Here is a 26,054-nt window from a genome sequence, read left to right as displayed (position 1 = left end):
GGTTATGTAATATCTCCGTTTTACCTGAAAGTCAAACAAGGCAGGAGCAAGAAGGGTAATATGGAAAACACACCGCCGGTTAAATATTGAACGGTATAGGAGGGATTCATCATCCTCTCAAGGAACCTGTAGCGTGTCAAAGCGACGCGGTCAGGGAAAGCTGTATGGAGCGGGGGATCTCCTTCGCAGATGGGTACTCCAAGGAAATTCGCTATGCGAGTGGCATAGATCCCACCAAACAAGTCCCCTTCATTAGTATTATTATTCAGCCTCCTTGCTATTATAGCTACCATGTTGAAACTTCTATCACCCGTTCCTGCGCTCTTAAGGATACTAAGGTCTGGTGCGCAGATGTGACAATGATAAATCTTGCCATTAATGCATCTACCTATGAAGAGGGCAAAGTAATGCAAGGCAGGAAAATGAATGCTCCCCATGGTAGCCTGCATAATATCTCGAGTTTCTCCAACAGTTATACCAGAGAAAAAATCTCTAACCGAAGATTTAGGAGGATCATTGAGACTACCCCAAATAGGTATCTTGCAAATTCTATTGAAATCCTCCAAATCCATGGTATACGATTTGTCATAGAGATCAAACAGTACAGATGTATCACGACCAGCTGAAAATTTGAATCTACGAACAAAAGAGGCAGTGAGAGTAACATACTGTTCACATTTATCAGAGATGAATTCTCCGAGTCCGACGTTGTGAACAAGTGTATCAAACTAGTCTTTGAAACCTGCCTCAATCATGAATTCATCAGAAGGCCATTCACATGGTTGTACCTGTGCGTTCCTTGGTTGGTAAGGGTCGGGCTCCCGAATCGCAATACGGGGAGCTCTCTTGCTTGAGGAACCACCATGATAGTTTCTCCTGAACATCTTCCTTTTCTAAAATTTTCATTGACTCTAAGGAAAAGTGAACAAGGCTCAACAAAACTCATAGCAATTACTCCCACAAGTGCCTAGAGGCCATATTACGCATCAGAACTACTTGGGACCAGCTAAAATTAGCATGCAAAGCTCAAGAACATGGTCACCAAGGCAGCAAAAATACACGAAGTATAAGGCATTAGAGCAAAAACTAATTGGACCAATGGAGGAGTCACTTACCAAGGAGTAATTTCCCCAAAACAGTTCGGAGAATGGTGCTTTGAGCAAGGAGATCGAAAATCCCAGCAAGAGGAGCAAGAACACGGGTTTGAGTTGTGAAACGATTTTTTCTGGAGGTAGGAGAAGTGGATGAGAGCTAGAATGAGTGGAGGGGGTGCATGTGGGCCCCACAAGCCTCCCAGGCCCGGCCAGGGGGGGTGGCCGGGCCTCTTGGGATTGTGACCCACTGGCGCATCCCCCAGACTAGCTCTTCGTCTTAATATTTTTCAAAAATTCCAGAAAAAATCATACTTGATTTTCAGGACGTTCGGAGAACTTTTATTTTCGAGGTACTTTTCTACGGGACGCTAAAACAGAAAATAGGGAAAACTAAACTAAACCTATCATTTTTCTTCTAAGCGACCGAAGGTGAAAGCTTCGAACAGAGGTTTGTGACTCCTCGATTCATGCATCTCATGGTCATCGAAAGAAATCCATCAATGAGGTTGATCAAGTCTCCTTGACAAACTTCTTCGAATCGCAAAAGAGAACGGAGAATTTTTGAATAGTCACTAGGTCACCTCAATGGGGATGTGTATCTCCCCAACAAGCAAATCACACTTCATATTAATATGAGGAATAGGAATTCAAAGCTCCCAATATGAATTGATGAAGTTTTTTCGATAGCATTGATGCAATGTACTCGATATTCTTTCTTCTTAAAGTGCACCGTATGCTCATTACCATTGACATGGAAAGTGACATTGACTTTGTTGCAATCTATAACAGCCCCTGCAGTGTTTAAAAAGGGTCGTCCGAGGATGACCGCCATGGCATCGACCTCGAGAATATCCAGGATAACAAAGTTCGTTAAGATAGTATCAGCAACCACAACAGGCACATCCTCGCAAATGCCGATAGGGAAGGCAGTTGATTTGTCGGCCATTTGCACAGAGATTTCAGTGGGTGTCAACTTATCCAGTTCAAGTCTACAATAAAGAGAAAGAGGCATAACACTAACACCGGCTCCAAGGTCGCATAAATCAGTTCTAACGTAGTTGCCTTTAATGGAACAAGGTATAGTGGGCACTCCGGGATCACCTAGTTTCTTAGGAGTTCCACCCTTGAAGGTGTAATTAGCAAGCATGGTGGAAATCTCAACCTCAGGTATCCTCCTCTTATTAGTAACAATATCCTTCATGTACTTAGCATACAGAGACATTTTGAGCATACCTGTCAAAAACATTTGCAGGAAGACAGGTCGAATCATTTCAACGAAGCGCTCAAAATCCTCATCATCCTTTTTCTTGGATGGTTTGGGAGGAAAGGGCATGGGTTTCTGAAACCATGTTTCCCTTTCTTTACCATGCTTCCTAGCAGTGAAATCATTCTTATCGTATCTTCTATTCTTAGGCTGTGGGTTATCAAGATCAACACGTTCAATCTCCACATCCTTATCATTGCTAGGTTGAGCATCAGCACGAACATCACTATTGATATTATCATTAGGCTCATGTTCATCACGAGATTGTGTTTTTGCATTAGAAACAGAGACATCATTTGGACTCTCAGGTGTAGCAGTATCTGGGTTGCTAGTGTGCAAGTTCCTATCATCTCTCTTCTTCTTCCTAGGATGACTAGGTAAATCAGTGCTAACTCCTTGAGAATCTTGTTCAATTCTATTTGGATGACCCTCAGGATACAAAGGTTCCTGAGTCATTCTACCGCCTCTAGTGACGACTCTGACGGAATTGTCATTCAACTCATTGAGCAAGTCATTCTGAGATTTAAGTACTTGTTCTACTTGAGTAGTAACCATAGAGGCATGTTTACTCAGAAGCTTAAGATCATTGACATTTCTGTCCACACAAGCATTTAAATGACTAAGCATACGAGCATTTTGTTCCAATTGTCTGCTAACATAATCATTGAAACTCTGTTGTTTGGCAACAAAGTTGTCAAATTTATCCACACATAAGCTATCAGGTTTATCAAAAGGATTATCACTCCCATCAAAACTACGTAGAGAATTTACTTCTACTACCTGTTTCGGGTTATCGAGACCATGAATCTCTTCGATAGGTGGTAGATTTTTGACATCTTCAGATCTGATGCCTTTCTCTTTCATAGATTTCTTAGCTTCTCGCATATCTTCGGGACTGAGGAATAGAATACCTCTTTTCTTCGGAGTTGGCTTAGTAGATGCTTCGGGAATAGTCAAAGCATTCTCATTGCACAAGATGTTATTCAATAGGATCTCAGCTTGTTCTACAGTTCGTTCCCTAAAAACACAACCGGTACAACTATCTAGGTGGTCTCTAGAAGCATCGGTAAGTCCATTATAGAAGATATCAAGTATTTCATTCTTCTCAAGAGGGTGATCAGGCAAAGCATTCAGTAGCTAGACGAGCCTCCCCCAAGCTTGTGGGAGACTCTCTTCTCGAGCTTGAGCAAAGTTGTATATTTCCTACAAGGTAGCTTGCTTCTTATGGGCAGGGAAATATTTTTCAGAGAAGTAGTAGACCATATCCTGGGGGCTACGCACACAACCAGGAGCAAGAGAAGTGAACCAAGTCTTAGCATCATCCTTTAGCGAGAAAGGAAACAGCTTGAGGATATAGTAGTGGCGAATCTTTTCCTCACTAGTGAATAGGGTGGCTATTCGTGCAGTTTGGTAAGATGGGCTACAACCGTTTCAGACTCATAACCGTGAAAATGATCTAATTCGACCAGAGTGATTAACTCTGGGTCGACAGAGAATTCATAATCCTTATCGGTCACAAAGATAGGGGAAGTAGCAAACTTCGGGTCGTATTTCATCCTAGCATTCAGAGATTTTTCTTTCCACTTGAGCAGTAGTTTATCAACATCGTAGCTATCCTTACACGCAAGAAAATCCTCAGCTATCTCTCCCTCCATAACATAACACTTAGGCATATCAGGCAATTCATGTCTAGGAGAGCTAGTTCTAGCAGGCAAAATAGCAGGTTCTACTTCAATAGTATCAACAGTTTCAGAAGTATCATCACATCTAGCAGCAACTCTAGGAATTTGTACATCAAGGAATGCACCTAGTGGCAAAGCAGTATCAAGCATAGCATCATCAGGCAAAGCAGTATCAAGCATAGCATCATCATAAGCATCATGGGTAGCAGAAGTAGCATCATCAAGCATAGGCGACATATCAAGATTTCTAGCACGAGGTGGTGTCGCAAACTTACTCATAACATAAGGTGAATCAAGTGCAGAGCTAGATGGCAGTTCCTTACCTGTCCTCGTAGTTGAGGGAAAGACTTTAGTTCTTGGATCTTTTGGATTCCTCATAGTGACCAGCACACGTAAATCCCAAGTGACTCAGAGAATATAGTTGTGCCTCCCCGGCAACAAGGCCAGAAAAAGGTCTTGATAACCCACAAGTATAGGGGATCGCAACAGTTTTCGAGGGTAGAGTATTCAACCCAAATTTATTGATTTGACTCATAGGGAAGCCAAAGAATATTCTCAAGTATTAGAAGTTGAGTTGTCAATTCAACCACACCTGAAAGATTTAGTATCTACATCAAAGTATCAGTAGCTAGGTAGTATGATAGCAGCAGTAGCAACAGTAACCAGTAGCAGCAAAGTGACAACACTAGCAGCAAAGTAACAGCAGTAGCAACAGAGTAACAGTAGCAGCAGTGACAGAAGTAGCGGCAAAGTAACATAGCAAGGACAAGTAGGAAAGACTCGTAGGCATTGGATCGGTGATGGATGATTACGCCGGATGCTATTCATCATGAAACAATTATAACACGGAGAGATAAGTAACTTGCTCCACTTCGTCAATCCAATGTAGGCATGTATTCCGTTTGTAGTCATACATGCTTAGGGAAAAGAACTTGCATGACATCTATTGTCCATACCTCCCATGGAAGCGGGGTCCTAATGGAAACTACGGGATATTAAGGTTCTCCTTTTCATAAAGAACCGGACCAACGCATTAACACTTGGTGAATACATGAACTCCTCATACTATGGTCATCTCTGTGAATGGTTCCGGCTATTGTCACTCCGGGGTTGCCGGGTCATAACACATAGTAGGTGACTACAACTTGCAAGATAGGATCTAAAACACCCATATATTGGCGACAACATAATTGGTTCAGATCTGAAATCATGGCACTCGGGCCCTAGTGACAAGCATTAAGCATGGCAAAGTAGTAGCAACATCAATCTCAGAACATAGTGGATACTAGGGATCAATCCCCGTCAAAACTAACTCGATTACATGATAGATCTCATCCAACCCATCACCGTCCAGCAAGCCTACGATGAGATTACTCACGAACAGTGAAGAGCATCATGGAATTGGCGATGCAGGAAGGTTGATGATGACGATGGCGACGATCTCCCCTCTCCGGAGCCCAAAACGGACTCCAGATCTGCCCTCCACAGGAAGAACAAGAGGTGGCGGCGCCTCCATATCGTAAAATGCGATGAACTCTTCTCCATGATTTTTTTCCGGACGAAAGAGGATATATCGAGCTGGAATTGGGGGCGGCAGAGCCCCGAGGGGCTCACAAGCCTGCCAGGCCCGGCCAAGGGGGAGGTTGGGCCTGGTGGGCTTGTGAGCTCCTGGCTCCGTCCCTCCAGTTGATTCTTGCGCCAGTATTTTTATATATTCCACAAAAAATCCTCTTAGATTTCCAGGTCACTCCGAGAACTTTTATTTCTGTGCAAAAACAACACCATGGCAATTGTGCTGAAAACAGCGTCAGTCCAGGTTAGTTCCATTCAAATCATGCAAATTAGAGACGAAAACAAGGGCAAAAGAGTTTGGAAAAGTAGATACGACGGAGATGTATCATGCACCATTGCGAAAGTTCGTCGTTTCGAAGCACCACGTGATGATCGGGTGTGATAGACTCTAGTTCGTATATAATTGGAGGAAGCCAGTTTTGCACATGGAGAACACTCGGGTTAAGCTTGATGAGCCTATCATGTACACACATGGCCTCGGAACACAAGAAACCAAAAGGTCGAACATGAGTCATATAGTAGATATGATCAACATGATGATGTTCACCATTGAAACCACCTCATCTCACGTGATGATCTGACTTGGGTTGGTGAATTTGGATCATGTGACACTCGAATGACTAGAGGGACCTTAATTTGAGTGGGAGTTTTTAGTAATATGATCAACTAAACTCATTATCTTGAACAATAGTCTAAGTAATCTTTGCAAATTTATGTTGTAGATAAATGGCTTGAGTAGTAGCACCCCTGAATTTTAATGCACTGCTAGAGAAAGCCAAGCTCAAAGATGATGGAAGTAACTTTGTACACTAGGCCCATAATTTGAGGATTGTCCTCACAGTTTCCCAAAAGGCTTATGTCCTTGATGCATCGCTTAGTGAGGCACCCCCACTCCCGGCGGCTAAAGATGTTATGAACGTCTTGCACACGCGTTATGATGACTACTTAATAGTTCAATGTGCAATCTTGTATGGCTTAGAACCAGGACTTCAAAGACGTTTTGAACGTCATGGAGCATATGAGACGTTCCAGGAGTTGAAGTTTATTTTTGAAAATAATGCTTGCAAGATGGAGAACGGATGTGTCAGTGAGAACATACTCAAAATGTCTGGGTATTCCAATTGTGTGGCTAAGTTGGGAATTGTTCTTCTGCGAGAGGCAATCAGTGACATAGTTCTTCAATCACCACCACTTAGCTGCAAAAGCTTTGTGATGAACTATAACATGCAAGGGATGAACAAATCAGTCGCCGAGTGATACGTCTCCAACGTATCTACTTCTCCAAACTCTTTTGCCCTTGTTTTGGACTATAATTTGCATGATTTGAATGGAACTAACCTGGACTCACGCTATTTTCAACAGAATTGCCTTGGTGTTATTTTTGTGCAGAAATCAAAGTTCTCCAAACATCCTGAAAATTTACGGGGAGCAGTTTTGGAAAATATCAAAAATATCTGCGCCAAGTTCCACCTCAGGGGGTGGGCCAGTGGACGGCAAGCCCCTGCTCCGCCACCACCCCCTCGTGGCGGTGGGCATGCTTGTGGGGCCCACAGGCACCTGCCGCCCCCAACTCCAGCTCTATAAGTTGCCTTTCGTCCCAGAAAAAATAAAAAGAGATGTTTTCGTCGCGTTTTCGATACGGAGGCGCCGCCAGCTCCTGTTCTTCATCTGGAGGGCAGATCTGGAGTCCGTCTTGGGCTCCGGAGAGGGGAAATCATCGCCATCGTCATCATCAACCTTCTTCCCTCTCCAATTCCATGAAGCTCTTCATCATTCATGAGTAATCTATTCGTAGGCTCGCTGGGCGATGATGAGTAGGATGAGATCTATCATGTAATCGAGTTAGTTTTGATGGGGATTGATCCCTAGTATCCACTATGTTCTGAGATTCGATGTTGCTACTACTTTGCCATGCTTAATGCTTGTCACTAGGGCCCAAGTACCATGATTTCAGATCTGAATTAATTATGTTGTCACCAATATATGTGTGTTTTAGATCCGATCTTGCAAGTTGTAGTTACCTACTATGTTTTATGATCCGGCAACCCCGCAGGGACAATAACCGGAACCACTCCCGGTGATGACCATAGTTTGAGGAGTTCATGTGTTCACCAAGTGCTGATGCATTGGTCTGGTTCTTTATTAAAAGGAGAACCTTAATATCCTGTAGTTTCCTTTTGGACCCCGCTGCCACGGTAGGGATGGACAATAGATGTCATTCAAGTTCTTTTCCCTAAGAACGTATGACGACACACGGAATGCATGCCTACATCACATTGATGAACAGGAGCTAGCCACATATATCTCCGTGTTATAGCTGTTGCATGATGAATATCATCCAAACAAATCACCGACCCATTGCCTACGAGTTTGTCCTACTGTTGCTACTGCTGTTACTTGTCTTGCTCTGCTGCTGCTACTACTACTGTTACTTGTCTTGCTCTGCTGCTGCTACTACTGTTGCTACTGTTGTTACTTTTCTTGCTCTGCTGCTACTGCTGCTACTGTTGCTACTACTGTCGCTTGATGTAGTTGCTACTTGCTACTGTTGTCACTACTTTTGTTCCTTGCCACTACTATTGCTCATTACACCGCCGTTACTCTATACTTTGCTGTTACTACTGTGCTTGCAGATACTAATCTTTCAGGTGTGGTTGAATCCAACAAATTTAGCTGCTAATACTTGAGAGTATACTCTCACCTCCTGATTGGCTTACCTACAAATTTCGGTCGAATACTCTACCCTCGAAAACTGCTGCGAACCCACGCGCTGGTGGGTCATCAACAACATTCTTCCAGTTTCATTCCCGGGGAGTGCTAGCAGCATTCTTCTGGTGTCGTTGTAGGAGAAGGTTCGTTGTCATAAGCATTCGTCTAGCTAACACTAGAGATTGCAGGATCAACACTTTTCTGGCACTATTGCTGGGGAAGCACAGTTGACGTCAGCATTTTTTGGCGCCGTTGCCGGGGAGGTATTGCTATATTCTCTAAGTCACTTGGGATTTATATCTGCTGATCACTATGAAGAATCTGAAGGATCCGAAGACCAAAGTCTTGCCTTCAACTACGAGGGAGGTAAGGAATTGCCATCTAGCTCTGCACTTGATTCACCTTCAGTTTTGAGTAAGTTTGCGACATCACCTCCTTCTAGAAATCTTGATATGTCGCCTGTGCTTGATGATGCTTGTGATACTATGCCTGATGATGCTATTCTTCATACTACTGCTAGAGATGCTATGCTTGATACTATGCTTGATACTGCTAGAGATGCTATGCCTGATACTGCTACATATGCTATGCTTGATACTCCTTTGCCTGATGATGCTACAGATGCTATTTTGCCTGATGATGCTATGCTTGGTACTGCTAGAGATGCTCCTTTGCCTGATGATCCACTAGGAGTGTTCTTTGATGCTCATATTGCTAGAGTTACTACCAATGCTCGTGATGCTTCTGAAATTGCCGATGCTATTGAGATAGAACCTGCTTTTGCTCCTTTTAGATCTATCTCTCCTAGATATGAATTGCCTGATATACCTGAGGGTTACGTTATGGAGGGAGAGATAGCTGAGGATTTTCTTGCATGTAAGGATGCCTATGACGCTGAGAAATTAATTCTCCAGTGGAAGGAAAAATCTCGGGAAGTTTGGATGAAAAATGATCTGAAGTTTGCCACTTCGCCTATCTTTGTCACCGATAAGGATTATGAATTCTCTGTCGACCCTGAGATAATCTCTCTAGTTGAATCTAATCCTTTTCACGGTTATGAGTCTGAGACGGTCATAGCCCATCTTGCCAAACTATCCGAAATAGCCAACCTTTTCACTAATGAGGAGAACATCCGCCACTACTATATCCTTAAATTGTTTCCTTTCTCTCTAAAGGATGATGCTAAAGCCTGGTTCACCTCTCTTGCTCCTGGATGTGTGTGTAGTCCCGAGGAGATGGTCTATTACTTCTGTGAGAAATATTTCCCTGCCCATAAGAAGCAAGCTGCCTTGCAGGAAATATACAACTTTGCTCAACTCCAAGAAGAGAGTCTTCCACAAGCTTGGGGGAGGCTCGTCCAGCTACAAAATGCTTTGCCTGATCACCCTCTGATATCCTCTCTAACGGACTCACCAATGCCTCTAGAGACCGCCTAGATAGTTGTGCCGGTTGTGTTTTTAGGAAACGAACTTTAGAACAAGCTGAGACTCTACTGAATAACCTCTTGATCAACGATAATGCTTGGACTATTCTCAAACCAACTCCTAAGACAACTCCTAAGAAAAGAGGTATTCTATTCCTCAGTCCCGAAGATATGCAAGAAGCCAAGAAATCCATGCAAGAGAAAGGCATTAGATCTGAAGATGTTAAAAATCTACCACCTATCAAAGAGATCCACGGTCTCGATAACCCGATACAGGTAGTGGAAGTGAATTCTCTGCGTAGGTTTGACGAGAGTGATATTCCTTTTGATAAACCTGCTAGCCTATGCTTTGATGAATTTGACAACTTTGTTGCCAAATAACAAAGTTTCAATGATTATGTTAGCAGACATTTGGAACAAAGTGCTCGTATGCTTAGCCATTTAAGTGCTTGTGTAGACAAAAATGTCAATGCTCTAAAACTTCTGAGTAAACATGCCTCTATGATTACTACTCAGGTAGAACAAGTACTTAAAGCTTAGAATGACCTGCTCAATGAATTAAATGACAACTCTGTCAGAGTCATTACTAGAGGAGGCAAAATGACCGAGGAACCTTTGTATCCTGAAGGTCATCCTAAGAGAATTGATCAAGATTCTCAAGGAATCAATGCTGATACACCCAATCATCCTAAGGAGAAGAAGAAGGATGATAGAAACATGCACGCCAGTTCATCAAATACTATCACACCTGAAGAACCTAATGATATTTCTGCATCTGATGCAGAAAAACAATCTGGTGATGAACATGAACCTGGTGACAATATGGACAGTGATGTTCGTAATAATGCTCAACCTAGCCATGATGAGGATGTGGAGATTGAACCTACGGTTAATCCTCATAATCCACAACCTAAGAGATACGACAAGAATGACTTCACTACTAGGCAGAATGGTAAAGAAAGAGAGCCATGGGTTCAGAGACCTATGCCCTTTCCTCCTAAGCCATCCAAGAAAAAGGATGATGAGGATTTTGAGCGCTTCGTTGAGATGATGAGACCCGTCTTTCTGCAGATGCGGTAAACTGATATGCTCAAGATGTCTCTGTATGCCAAGTACATGAAAGATATCGTGACTAATATACGGAAGATACCAGATCTTGAGATCTCCACCATGCTTGCCAACTACACTTTTAAAGGTGGAACTCCTAAGAAACTTGGTGGTCCCGGAGTGCCCACTATACCTTGCTCTATTCAAGGAAACTACATAAGAACTGCCTTATGTGACCTTGGAGCCGGTGTTAGTGTTATGCCGCTCTCTCTTTATCGTAGACTTGAGTTGGATAAGTTGACACCCACTGAAATTTCTCTGCAAATGGCCGAAAAATCAATTGCTTTCCCTATCGGCGTTTGTGAGGATTTGCCTGTTGTGGTTGCTAATACAACTATGTTAACAGACTTTGTTATCTTGGATATTCCCGAGGACGATGCCATGGATATTATCCTCGGAAGACCCTTTTTAAACACTGCAGGGGCTGTTATAGATTGCAACAAAGGCAATGTCACTTTCCATGTCAACGGTAATGAGCACACCGTGCACTTTCCGAAGAAACGATATCCAGTACATTGCATCAATGCTATCGAAAAGACTTCATCGATTCTCATTGGGAGCTTTGAATGCCCTATTCCTTGTGTCAAGATGAAGTATGATTTGGTTGTGGGGGAGATTCATATCCCCATTGAGGTGACTTAGTGTCTATTCGAAAATTCTCCGTTCTCTCTTGCGATTCGAGAAGGTTTTGTCATAAGGACTTGATCAACCCCATTGACGAATTTCTTCCTATGACCATGAAACGGATGAATCAGAGAGTCACATACCTCTGTTTTAAGTTTTCCTTTTCTGTTGCTTAGAAGAAAAATGATAGACTTAGTTTAGCTTTTCCTGTTTCCTGTTCTAGCGTCTCGGAGAAAAATACGTCAAAAATAAAAGTTCTCCCATGGTCCTGAAAATTTAGTATGATTTTTTCTGGAATTTTTGAAAATTTTTGGGCCTAAGAGCTGGTCAGGGGGCCTGACCAGTGGGCCACAAGCCCCCCACCGCCACTTACCCCCTGGTGGCGGGGTGCAAGCTTGTGGGGCCCACAGGCACCCCCTCCACTCACTCCAGCTCCCAGCCTCTTCTTCCACCTCCAGAAAAATTGTTTCGCAGCTCAAACCCGTGTTCTTGCTCATTTGGCTGTGATTTTCGATCTCCTTGAAGCACCATTCTCCGAACTGTTTTGGGGAAATTACTCCTTGGTAAGTGACTCCTCCATTGGTCCAATTAGTTTTTGCTCTAGTGCTTTATCCTTCGCGAATTCTTGCCACCTTGGTGATCCTGTTCTTGAGATAGAAAAGTTGATTTTAGCTGGTCCCAAGTACTTTTAGCGCGTGATACGGTCTCTGGGCACTAGTAGGAGTAGTTGCGACAAGGTGTGGTGGGTCTTTATTCACTTTTCTCTTGAACTTGAAAAATTTCAGCAAAAGGAAATTATGTTCAGGAGGAAGTTTCATGGTGGTTCCTCAAGTAAGAAGGATCCTCGTCTCTCCTTTCGTGAGCCCGAACCTATTCAACTAAGGGACGCACCGGTGCAACCATGTGAATGGCCTTCCGATGAGTTCATGATCGAAGCAGGCTTCAAGGATGAGTTTGATGCACTTGTCCACAATGCCGGGTTAGAAGAATTCCTCTCAGATAAATGTGAACAGTATGCTATGCTCACTGCCTCTTTTGTGCGTAGATTTAATTTTTTAGCTGGCCATGAATCATCCATACTGTTTGATCTATACGATAAATCCTATACCGTGGGTCTGGAGGATTTCAATAGGATTTGCAAGATACCCGATGGAGGTAGTTTTATTGATCCTCCTAAGTCTTCTTTCAGAGACTTTGTCTCGAGTATAACTATTGGAGAAACCAGAGATATCACGCAAGCCACCATAGGAATTATCCATTTCCCTACCTTGCACTACCTTGCCCTCTTCATAGGTAGGTGCATTAACGACAAGGGTGCACATTGTCACCTATGCGCTTTCGACCTTAGTATCCTTAAGAGCGCAGTAACAGGTGACAGGAGCTTCAATATGGGAGCTATTATAGCAAGGAGGCTGAATAAAAATGCCAGTGAGGGGGATTTCTTTGGTGGAGTTTATGCTACACGCTTAAAAAATTTTCTAGGAGTATCCATCCGTCCAAAAGACCCTCCTCTCCATACAGCCTACCTTGATCGTGTCGCTCTAACACGCTACCAGTTCCTTGAGAGAGATCATGGATCCCTCCTATACCGCTTGATATTTAACCGGCAGCGTGTTTTCCATATTACCCTTCCTGCTCCTGTTTTCTTTGACTTTCAGGTTAAACAAAGATACTACATAACCATAGGAGTGGCAGAGGAGTATGAGAGGGAAGCGACTGCTGCTCGACTTCGTGAGGCAGCTATTCAGGCAGTGGCTGCAGCACTCCCGTATAACACCCATTATGACTTTGGGTTTCGCCAGGATCATCCATGGGAGTAGACCAAGCTAGGCCAAAAGCCTAAGCTTGGGGGAGTACGTGTTCTCACCGACTTTACATTCATGCTTATGCTTTCACTCTGTTAGCCGGTGTTTACACTTTGCCACTGTATTATCCATGCTAGTTTCTTTTCGGTTTCTTGTTTTCTTGTTTTGTGTCCTTTTCAGAAAACCCAAAAAGATTTTTCTTTCTTCTTTTGCTTGTTGGGAGCTTTCCCGTGTAAATAGCTTTCTTTTTCATTGTGTCAAGGTAGAAGATATTGGTTACAATGTTTAGTGGTTCTTACATGCTTACCTGTTTAGCTTTGAAAGAGCCATATTATTTTGTCTTCTCCTTTGTGTTTGCCTGCAGATTCAGCTTAGTCCAATGCGCTTATTATCGTTTTCATCGTTCGATCGTGCAAATGAAAGGCAACAATGATGATATATGATGAAGTGACTGAGACTGAAAATCTGGTATGAACTCTATCTATTTTGTTTTTGTAAATATGACTAGCTTGTCGACCCAGATTTAGCTTTGTTGTGAGAGAACCAGGTTTGCAATGACAACTTAGAGATCATAGTTTCGGATGCCATGCTTATTTAGCTGAGAGCTTATAATGGTTTGTCTCGATTGCCCACATAGATTTTGAGATGACTGTGATGTAGTATGATAGAATGGTATTCTCCTTTGAATGTTTCAAGTGGCTTGACTTGGCGCATGTTCATGCATGTAGTTGAAACAAAATCAACATAGCCTCTATGATGTTCGTGTTCATGGTGATTTATATCTTGTTCATGCTTGCATTTGATGTTAGTCAAACTCATTGCATCTTGATGACTGTTGTCACCCTCTAGTTGGTCGCTACCCAGTCTTTTGCTAGGCTTCACTTGTACTAAGCGGGAATGTTGCTTGTGCATCCACCTCCATAAACCCAAAAGTTTTTCCATGAGAGTCCACCATACCTACCTATTTGCGGTATCTACCTGCCGTTCCAAGTAAATTTGCATGTGCCATTCTCTAAACCTTCAAGAAATAAATCTGATTTGCATGCCCGAACCGTTCATGTGGTGACAGAGGGCTATTGGTATCTTCCATGCTAGGAGTGTTATCCTCGACATGTGTTTATTCACAATCCTTCACGAGAAAGGGGCCAGTATTTGGGATGCCCAGTTCCATGCTTAAATCGAAAACATAACTGTAAAACAAGACTCCCCCGGATTGATGTTAGTATGGACGGTACCCGAGGATTCGGCTAGCCGTGGAGTGTGATTGATTGGTGGTGGGGGAGTTAAAACTTTACTTTTCTGTTTGGGAACCGCCTATAGCATGAGTAGCATGGAAGATATTGAGAACTCTTGGTCATTGCATTTACAATGAAAGCATGCCACCCAAAATTATTATCTCTGTTTTCAAAGCTTGAGCTCTCGCACCTCTGCAAATCAATGCTTCCCTCTGCGAAGGGCCTGTCTATTTATTTTCCTGTTGAGTCATCCTCCTCTTATATAAGCACCAATTAGAGAGCACCTCTGTCATTTTTATGCTTTGCTTTTGATTGATATTGAGTATGACTATGACTGGATCCTCGTTGCTATGAATTACAATGTTTAGTCAGCCCTTGATCTTTGAAAGTGCTCTTCATTTATGTTTTGCGGTCTCAGAAAGAGCTAGCGAGATACCACCTATTCATATTGCTTCATGCTTGTTTTGATTGAAGTGTTGATATTTGAAACTCATTATTATTTGCTCGTTAGATGATTATGCCATTGATATTAGTTTACCGTGAGACCTTTGTGTCATTTGCTTATGTGGTTAACTTGTGATCTTGCTGAAATTCTAATTATGAGTTAGACATAGTTGCAACAACAAGATCAAATAGAGTTTGTCAAAGTTTTTCTTCCTCTCTCAGTTTGTCAACTGAGTTGCTTGAGGACAAGCAAGGTTTTATGCTTGGGGGAGTTGATACGTCTCCAACGTATCTACTTTTCCAAACTCTTTTGCCCTTGTTTTGGACTATAATTTGCATGATTTGAGTGGAACTAACCTGGACTGACGCTCTTTTCATCAGAATTGCCATGGTGTCATTTTTGTGCAGAAATCAAAGTTCTCCAAACGTCCTGAAAATTTATGGGGAGCAGTTTTGGAAAATATGAAAAATATCTGCGCCAAGTTCCACCTCAGGGGGTGGGCCAGTGGGCCACAAGCCCCTGCTCCGCCACCACCCCCTGGTGGTGGTGGGCAGGCTTGTGGGGCCCACAGGCACCTGCTGCCCCAACTCCATCTCTATAAGTTGCCTTTCGTCCCATAAAAAATAAAAAGAGAAGTTTTCGTCGCGTTTTCGATACGGAGGCGCTGCCACTTCTTGTTCTTCATCTGGAGGGCAGATCCGGAGTCCGTCTTGGGCTCCGGAGAGGGGAAATTGTGGCCATCGTCATCATCAACCTTATTCCCTCTCCAATAACATGAAGCTCTTCGTCATTCGTGAGTAATCTATTCGTAGGCTCGCTGAGCGGTGATGAGTAGGATGATATCTATCATGTAATTGAGTTAGTTTTGATGGGGATTGATCCCTAGTATCCACTATGTTCTGAGATTTGATGTTTCTACTACTTTGCCATGCTTAATGCTTGTCACAAGGGCCAGAGTGCCATGATTTCAAATCTGAAATTATTATGTTGTCACCAATATATGTGTGTTTTATATCCGATCTTGCAAGTTGTAGTTACCTACTATGTGTGATGATCCGGCAACCCCGGAGTGACAATAACCGGAACCACTCCCGGTGATGACCATAGTTTGAGGAGTTCATGTGTTCACCAAGTGCTAATGCGTTGGTCCGGTTCTTTATTAAAAGGAGAACCTTAATATCCCGTAGTTTCCTTTTGGACCCCGCTGCCACGGGAGGGATGGACAATAGATGTCATGCAAGTTCTTTTCCCTAAGCACGTATGACGACACACGGAATGCATGCCTACGTCACATTGACGAACGGGAGCAAGCCACATATCTCTCCGTGTTATAGCTGTAGCATGATGAATATCATCCAAACAAATCACCGACCCATTGCCTACGAGTTTGTCCTACTGTTGCTACTGCTGTTACTTGTCTTGCTCTGCTGCTGCTACTGCTATTACTGTTGCTACTGCTCTTACTTGTCTTGCTCTGCTGCTGCAACTACTGTTGCTACTGTTGTTACTTTTCTTGCTCTGCTGCTACTGCTGCTACTGTTGCTACTTGCTACTGCTGTCACTATTGTTGTTCCTTGCCACTGCTATTGTTCGTTACACTGCCGTTACTCGTTACTTTGCTGTTACTACTGTGCTTGGAGATACTAATCTTTCAGGTGTGGTTGAATCCGACAAATTCAGCTGCTAATACTTGAGAGTATACTCTCACCTCCTGACTGGCTTAACTACAAATTTGGGTCGAATACTCTACCCTCGAAAACTGCTGCGAACCCACACGCTGGTGGGCCGTCAACAACATTCTTCTAGTTTCATTGTCGGGGAGTGCTAGCAGCATTCTTCTGGTGCCATTGCAGGAGAAGGTTCGTTGTCATAAGCATTCGTCTAGCTAACACTAGAGATTGCAGGATCAACACTTTTCTGGCACTATTGCTGGGGAAGCACAGCTAACGTCACCGAGCTACTTGCGGTGCTGAAAGTTGTTGAGTCAGAAATTCAGAAGGAGCGTGAAGTGTTGATGGTCAATAAAACCGCTAGTTTCAAGAAAAATGGCAAGTGCAAGGAGGGTAACTCCAAGAATTGTGGCAAAGATGTTTCTCCTCCCATGAATAAACCCAAGGCTGGACCCAAGCTAGAAACTGAGTGATTTCACTGCAAGGGGACTGGCCAGTGGAAGCGGAACTGCCCCAAGTATCTGGCCGACAAGAAGCCGACTAACACCAAACAAGGTATATCTGATATACATGTTATTTATGTGTACCTTACCAACTCTCATTATAGTGCTTGGGTATTTGATACTGGTTGGTTGCTCACATTTGTAAATCAAAGCAGGAACTACAGAATAGAAGGAGGTTGGCGAAGAATGAAGTGATGATGCGCATGGGAAATTGTTCGAAGGTTGATGCAATCATCGTCGGCACGCTCTCTCTTTAATTACCATCGGGATTAGTGATGAACCTGAATAATTGTTATTTAATGCCCACATTGAGCATGAACATTATATCTCGATCTTATTTAATGTGAGACGGTTACTCATTTAAATCAAAGAATAATGGTTGTTCTGTTTATATGTGTAATATCTTTTATGGTCATGCACCCAATGCGAGGGGTCTATTCTTATTGAATCTCGATAGTGATAGCACACATGTTCATAACATTGATGCCATAAGATATAAAGTTAATAATGATGATACCACTTTCTTATGGCACTATCGCTTAGGTCATATTGGTGTAAAACGCGTGAAGAAGCTCCATGTTGATGGACTTTTGGAGTCACTTGATTTTGAATCACTTGACACATTTGACCCATGCCTCATGGGCAAGATGACTAAGACTCCGTTCTCCAAAATAATGGAGTGGGCAAGTGACTTACTAGAAATCATACGTACTGATGTGTGTGGTCCAATGAGCATTGAGGCGTTTGGTGGATATCGTTCTTTTCTCACCTTCACTAGTGATTTAAGTAGATATGGGTATATTTACTTAATGAAACATAAGTCTGAAACGTTTGAAAATTTCAAGCAATTTTAGAGTGAAGTTGAGAATCATCATAACAAGAAGATTAAATTCCTACAATCTGATCGCGGAGGATCATATTTGAGTTATGAGAACAATGTGGAATTGTTTCAGAGTTGACTCCGTGTGGAACACCACAGTGTAATGGTGTGTCCGAACTTCGTAATCATACTTTATTGGATATGGTGCGTTCTATGATGTCTCTTGACGATTTGCCGTTATCATTTTGGGTTTATGCTCAGAGACAATTGCATTCACTTTAAATAGGGCACCATCTAAATCCGTCGAGACGATGTCGTATGAATTGTGGTTTGGCAAGAAACCAAAGTTATTGTTTCTTAATGTTTGGGGATGCGATGCTTATGTCAAAAAGCATCAGCCTGAAAACCTGGAACCCAGAGCAGAGAAATGTGTCTTCATAGGATAGCCAAAAGAGATAGTTGGGTATACCTTCCATCTCAGATCCGAAGGCAAAGTGTTTTTCGCTAAGAACATAACATTTCTTGAGAAATAGTTTCACTCGAAAGAATTGAATGGGAGGAAGATAGAACTTGATGCGGTTGTTGAAACTTTGCTTCAACCAGAAAGTAGCGCAATGCAAAAAGATGTTTCTGTGGAGCCTACTTCAATCGAGAGTAAGCTAATGATGATGATCATGGAGCTTCAGATCAAGTTGCTATCGAACCTCATAGGTCGACAAGGCCACGCATTGCTCCTGAGTGGTACGGTAATCCTGTCTTAACAGTCATGTTGTTGGACAACAATGAACCTATGGGCTATGGAGAAGAAATGGTGGGCCCGAATTCAAAAAAATGGTTTGAGGCCACGAAATACGAGATAGGATCCATGTATGAAAAAAAGTGTGGACTTTGGAAGTATTACCTGATGGGCGAAAGTCCATTCAAAATAAATTGATCTTTAAGAAGAAGCTGGACGTAGATGGTAATATCACCGTCTATAAATCCCGACTTGTGGCAAAGGGTTTTCACAAGTTCAAGGAGTTGACTACAATGAGACTTTCTCACCCGTAGTGATGCTTAAGTGTGTCACAATCATGTAAATAATAGTTGCATTTTTTGATTATGAAATTTGGCAGATGAATGTCAAAACAACATTCCTTAATGGTTTCCGTAAGGAAGAGTTGTATGTGATATAGCTGTAAGGTTTTGTCGATCTAGAGAATGCTGACAAAGTATGCAAGCTCCAGCAATCCATTTATAGACCGGTGCAAGCATCTCGGAGTTGGAATCAGCCGTTTGATGAGGTGATCAAGGCGTTTGGGTTTATACAAGTTTATGGAGAAGCTTGTATTTACAAAAAAGTGAGTGGGAGCTCTATAGAGTTTCTAATATTATATGTGGATGACATATTTCTGATTTTAAACAATATAGAATTTTTGGTAAGTGTAAAAGAATATTTGAATAAGAGTTTTTCAATGAAGGACCCAGGAGAAGTTGCTTTCATATTAGGCATCAAGGACTATAGAGATAGTTCGAGACGCTTAATAGAACTTTCAGAGAGCACATACCTTGACAAAGTTTTGAAGAAGTTCTAAAAGGATCAGGCCAAGAAAGGGTTCTTGCGTATATTGCAAGGTGTAAAGTTGATTAAGACTTAATGCCCAGTTACTGCAAAAGATAGAGAAAAGATGAGTGTCGTCCCCTATGCTTCAGCCATAGGCTCTATCATGCATGCAATGTTGTGCACAACACCTGATGCCATCCTTGCCATAAGTATGGCGAGGTGGTTTCAAAGTGATCCAGGAATGGAACACCGGACATCGGTCAAGAATATCCTGAAGTACCTGAAAAAGAACTAAGGAAGTGTTTTTCGTTTATGGAGGTGATCAAGAGCTCGTCGTAAAGGGTTACGTTGGTGCAAGCTTTGACACTAATCCATATGACTCTAAGTATCAAACCGGATACGTATTATTCTAAATGGGGGAGCGGTAAGCTGGTGTATTTCCAACCAAAGCGTGGTGGTTGATTCTACATGTGAACCGTAGTACATAGTTGCTTTAGAGGCGGCTAAAGAAGGTGTGTGGATGAAGGATTTCATGACAAATCTTGGAGTTGTGCCCAGCGCACTGGATCCAATGACTCTGTTCTATGACAACACTGGTGCCATTTCTCTAGCCAAGGAACCAAGGATTCACAAGAGGACCAGACATATAAAGCGACGCTTGAATTCCATCCATGATTACATCAAGGAGGAGCACATAAATATTTGCGAAGTGCACACGGATCTTAATGTTGCAGACCCGTTGATTAAGCCTCTTCGACGAGCGACACATGATCAACACCAGAAATGTATGGGTGTCAGATTCATTACAATGTAAATCACATAGTGATGTGAGCTAGATTATTGACGCTAGTGCAAGTGGGAGACTGTTGGAAATATGCCCTAGAGGCAATAATAAAGTGGTTATTAATATATTTCCTTGTTCATGATAATCATTTATTATCCAACCTAGGATTATATTGATTGGAAACTCAAATGCATGTGTGGATACGTAAACAACACACTGTCCCTGGTCAACCTCTAAAGGACTAGCTCATTGATCAAAGATGGTCCAGGTTTCCTGGCCATAGACATGAGTTGTCATTTTATAACGGGAACACATCATTAGGAGAATGATGTGATGGACAAGACCCAAAAATGAACGTAGAATATGCTCGTATCAGTTTATTGCTATTGCTTTGTGCATGTCAAGTATGTGTTCCTATGACTATGACATCATGCAACTCACTGACACCGGAGGAGTACCTTGTGTGTATCAAATGTCGCAACGTCATTGGGTGACTATAAACTTGCTCTACAGGTATGTTCGAGGGTGTCTCTTGAGTTGGCATGGATCAAGACTCGGATTTGTCACTCTGTGTGACGGAGAGGTATCCGAGGGCCCACTCGGTAATAGAACATCACAACAAGCTTGCAAGCAATGTGACTAAAGACTTAGCCATGGGATCTTGTATTACAGAACGAGTAAAGAGACTTGCTGGTAACGAGATTGAACTAGGTATGGAGAAATCGACGATTGAATCTCGGGCATGTAACATACCTTTGGACAAAGGGGACATTATACGGGATTGATTGAATCCTTAACACCGTGGTTCGACCAATAAAGATCTTTATAGAATATGTAGGAGCCAATATGGGCAGCTAGGTCCCGTTATTGGTTATTGACCGTACAGTGTCTTAGTCATGTCTGCATAGTCCTCGAACATGCAGGGTGTGCATGCTTAAGGTTCGGTGATGATTGGGTATTAATGAGTTGTGTGTGGTGGTAACATAAAGTTGTTTGGAGTCCCAGATGAGATCTCGAATGTCACAAGGAGCTCTGGAATGGTCCGTAGGTAAAGATTGATATTTAGGAAGTTGGTATTCGAGGTCCGGAAAAGTCCCGGTATATACCGGTTTTGTGAAGGGAGTGTCGGAAGTGTTCAGGGGTCCACCAAGAGGGTCCACCTGCCCCGGAGGACCCCATGGGCTGTGAGAGGAGGCGCACCAGCCCATGGTGGGCTCGCTGCCCCTCCCACCAACGCTCATGCGATCGAAGGATAGGAGGAGGGCACGCCCAAGGGTGGCGCCACCTTTCCTTTGTGGGCAAGCCACGTTGGCCACTACCCCAAGCTCTAGGGGACGCCGCCCTCCACCCTTGCTCCTATATATATGAGAAGGGAGGGAGGGCTGCAACAACCAATGTCACTGTGCACCCTCTCCCTCTCCTTCTAGATAGTCGCTTGCTCTAGATATTCCGGTAGTGCTTGGCGAACCTCTACCGGCACAGCTACACCACCACCACCGTCACGCCGACATGCTGTCGGGGAACCTATCTACCACTCCGTCCTCACTTTCTGGATCGAGGAGGTTGAGACGTCATCAAGCTGCACGTGTGTTGAACGCAGAGGTGCCGCCCGTTCGGGGCTCGATCGGAAACTTCGTGGGACGGATTGTGATAGGATCACGAAGACGTACCACTACATCAACCGTGTTCTTTAACGCTTCAGCATAGCAATCTACAAGGGTATGTATGTTCAATCTCTCCTCTGTAGATGTGCATCTCCTAGGTTGATCTTGGTGAGGGTCGGAATTTTTTTGTTTCCCATGCAATGTTACCCAACAGGGAGGAGAGGGAAGGCGGCTGAAGGTGGGAGGCGCTGGTGGGTGAGGGCACGAATTTCGAGGTGGGGAAGCTAGGGTTCCCCAATAGGTAGGGATGGGCTTCTATTTATAGAAGTTTAGCTAGGGTTTGCAGTTTGGGGACTTTTTTGACCCTCCAATCGCGATTTGACGGTCCGATCACAGAGGTGAGTTTTTGGTGGGCTGCAATGGGCTGTGTAGATGTGGTTGGGCCAAGAAGAGAGGGAAGGTGTGTGGCCCGACAACGAAGTGTTTAGAACACCGAAAATGTGTGTGGTTTGACCGATTATAGTGTCGCTATAGGTTAAATGGTTCGGGTATCAAGTGGACTTTGATTGCGACAAAATTTGGCAGGCGGCCTACCTGTATTAAAATAAGACCTCACGGCAACTTTCAACCCAATCCAAGAATGTTTTATACACACTTTTAAAAACAATATTTAAATGATGCCGCGGGCGCGTGCGTGTGTGGTTTGTCCCAAACGGTCAATGTCAAAAACGGAGAGGACCAGCAACTATGAACGGATGCATGTTTTGAAAACTAACGGCAACAGAGTGACGATGCAATGCGGATGATGCGCATGATGTGATGATGAATGCGACAACCAAATAAATCACATGACGACATTGGAATAAAAGGGGAATGTTCTGGAGCGTCGGTTCTGGGCTGTTACAACTCTCCTACACAAATAAGAGATCTCGCCCCAAGATCTAATAATGAAAAGGGGAAGAGGAAGGGGAAGAGCAATAGGTAAAACTTAATCTCTCCTTTGACAAACGAGTGACACCAATGAATCTTGGAATTTGCAAAGAGATGAATAATGGTATGAGGAACAAGCAAGGATTCACAAGAAATTTCGAGAGCACGTCGGTAAGAAAAAGAGGCAAAATTTGATAAGATGGAAAGATCTTGAAAAGAGAACACAACACTCCGATTAAATGGACAAGCAAGGGAATAACATAATCTTGATAAAACAAGATAATGGATGAAATAAAGCAACATCACAGACTTCCACAACACAAGAATAGAACTAGATCATTGAAAGAAAAGAATGAGAAGAAAAAAAATACAACTTCTACCACAATTTAACCTCAAAAGAATCCTACAAATGAGTATTGAATGGGGTTGTTGGAAGAACAAACAACGAAAAGAAGATGATTGATATGGACTTATGGAAAACATCGCAAAATTATGAGGTGACAACCAGCCACTAAAAGAAACAAAGATTCCCGAGATATGCACAACTTCTTTCACCAAGAGGATGTATTGAGAAATTGGGTCAACGATAATCACCATAATTGCAACAATCCTTAGGAAAACCTTTAGGTGAAATCTAAACCAAGATAGCTCAATGGAAGGAAGATGGGTCGAAAATATCTCATTATCAAAGAATTTGGTGGGTTTAAATATCTCATTCTTGAAACAAATTCCCTTCGAGACTCCTCATGAGTCAAGATAGCTATAACACCACCTCAAAGGAAAATGGAGGAATAATTGCTCCTGAAATACAAGAGAAGGAATACTTGAGCTTCTCCAACAATAATCTTGAACAACACCTTGAGAATGAATTGAAGCCTTGAAGAACCACCATGAAGAACCACTTGAAGAGCACCGGAATGAAAGGATGATAGAAAGAATTAAAGGTTCATAATAATAATATTATGGCCTTGCAAAGCTTTAGATGGGACTTCACGAAGAGATACTTGAGAAAAGCTTGAACTCTAGAAAAAGAAAAGATGAAGCACTTAGAACCAAGAATTGATATCATGAACCACTCTGGAAGAAGAATTGAAATCATTTGAAGAAACAAGAAAAAAATTATATTATGATTATCCTTCATCACATTAAATTGATGACGAGTAATGGATTTAGCATACCACTTATTCTTCATGAAAATATTGAAGAGAGAGATAGGACACTAACTTGAATAATCTTGGAAGAAACACCGGTAGGAAGTTTGAATGGAAGAGGATAAAACAAATGAACTGGGTTACATGAGGACAAAGAGAGCATGATTCGATTAGAGAATGCTTGAACATGCCATCGGTAAGAATTGCAAACAATGGGAACACCAAGAATGAATGGAAATGGAAGAGAGCGAAGAGATCAAGATCCGCGTGAGAGAAAACTTCAACAAGGAACCGGATATAATTGAGATATGAACGAAGAGATATCAATTGAGAAGAATTTGAGAATGAAATATGAAAGCTGAGAATGAAGAAATCTTTTGAAATGATGGCCTTCGGAGGATCGAGAAATAGAAACAACTCTCAAATGCACCGGATAGATATGAAAATAATAACTCATGATTGGAACAATGAGAGAGAGAGCACAAAGCTGAGAAGACAATCTTCAAAAGAATGGACAAGGATTTGATAGAACCACTTATTCGGACTTCCAAGTTGAGAAAGATGGCAAGAAGCACCATCAAGAATTATTGAGACACTGTGGAATAAAGAATAAAGAACGTTGAGAAAACGATGGAAATAATTTGAAAACGATCTTGAGAAGGAATATGAGTGATGGAATGCATACTTACATCACACTTGAAAGATTAAGGGATCTCCACAAATGATTATAAGAGCCATGTAAGAACCTGGGAAAACATGTGGGTTATGGGCCCACTCAAAAGAAACCACTTCAAAACAATTGCTTACAAGAGAGATTGCACCGGTACAATGAAAACTTGATGAGGTGAGAGCCTCGAAAAAATTGAAGGATTTGAATGAGGACACGAATCTTCTGAGATATCTTTAGCACTCCGGCTAGAAAAGATATTTGAATAAATGACACATGTTTGGATACGAATTTACATAACTAGAAATCATTGAACAACTGAAAAAGATATGATAAACACAGAAAGATTGAATTGAGTCCACCGGAGAGAAAACAATAATGAAAAATGATGAACTCTGCACTTGAGCATCTCCACAATGATCTTACAACACAAAAGAGAAGATATCGGAAGCATAATCGAAATGAAAGGCATTTGAATGATAATTGAATCACTGAAGAAAAGGGCGGGAGGGTAGGGAAAACAAAGACAACTTGGGACATATGAGACGAACTCCAGAAGAAATAAGAGGATTGATCTCGCAAATATTTGAGAGGATCGAATTATATTGACGAGAAACACTCATGTTAAAAAAGAATTAACATGACAATTGATTGAGAAAAATAATTAATTAGCACTCCCATAGGAATATGGGAAGACCACTTATAAAACATATGAAATCACCACTTGACATCCAATCAACTCGAATTACCATACTCCAACCAAACAAAGGATGAGGCTTACGATACAAGCCGGAAACAAATTCATGACAAAGATTTCATTCGATATTTTCGTGGTAAGGTTCGCACGGGCTAGATTGTACATCGGATTGTCATATTGAAATGACGCTCGAATATGGTCCCTAGGCGTAGTGAACTACAAGGCTTGACGGAGCATATCTGATGAAATATATCGAGACTGTCCTTTGTAAGAAAGACCGTGAACAAACGAATCCACTAGATATCGAACCCCAACCTCACATCATGCATCAGTTGGAAGATAATCCTAGGTAACTACTTGAATTCCCACATAAGAACTTCTGAAATTTTCTGGTTATGCAATCGGGTCCACGGATACAAGGAGTAAAATCCATCACTCAACTCCTAGAAAAAACACTAATCGTCTAGTGTATCACATCCGTCAACACATAACCAGAAATCACAGAAACTCATCTACCTCTGACCCTCGTATTCGCAAAGATACCAATTATGGTAGTAGATCTGGACGCTCTCCACCAGTACTGAGGATGTCACACTCCTCTCACCACTACTAGTATTTGGAGCAATTTCGAACATCCTCAGTCTTGAGATACTAAAGAAACTGAATGATAACGAGTGTGAAAAGAATCCCCTGAGCTCAACTCCTCGATAACAGGAGGCACCAAG

This window comes from Hordeum vulgare, chromosome 2H, assembly GCF_904849725.1.
Source record: "Hordeum vulgare subsp. vulgare chromosome 2H, MorexV3_pseudomolecules_assembly, whole genome shotgun sequence".
NCBI lineage: Eukaryota > Viridiplantae > Streptophyta > Magnoliopsida > Poales > Poaceae > Hordeum > Hordeum vulgare.
The sequence above is the reverse complement of the archived record's forward strand: the minus strand, read 5'-3'. Positions refer to the sequence as shown.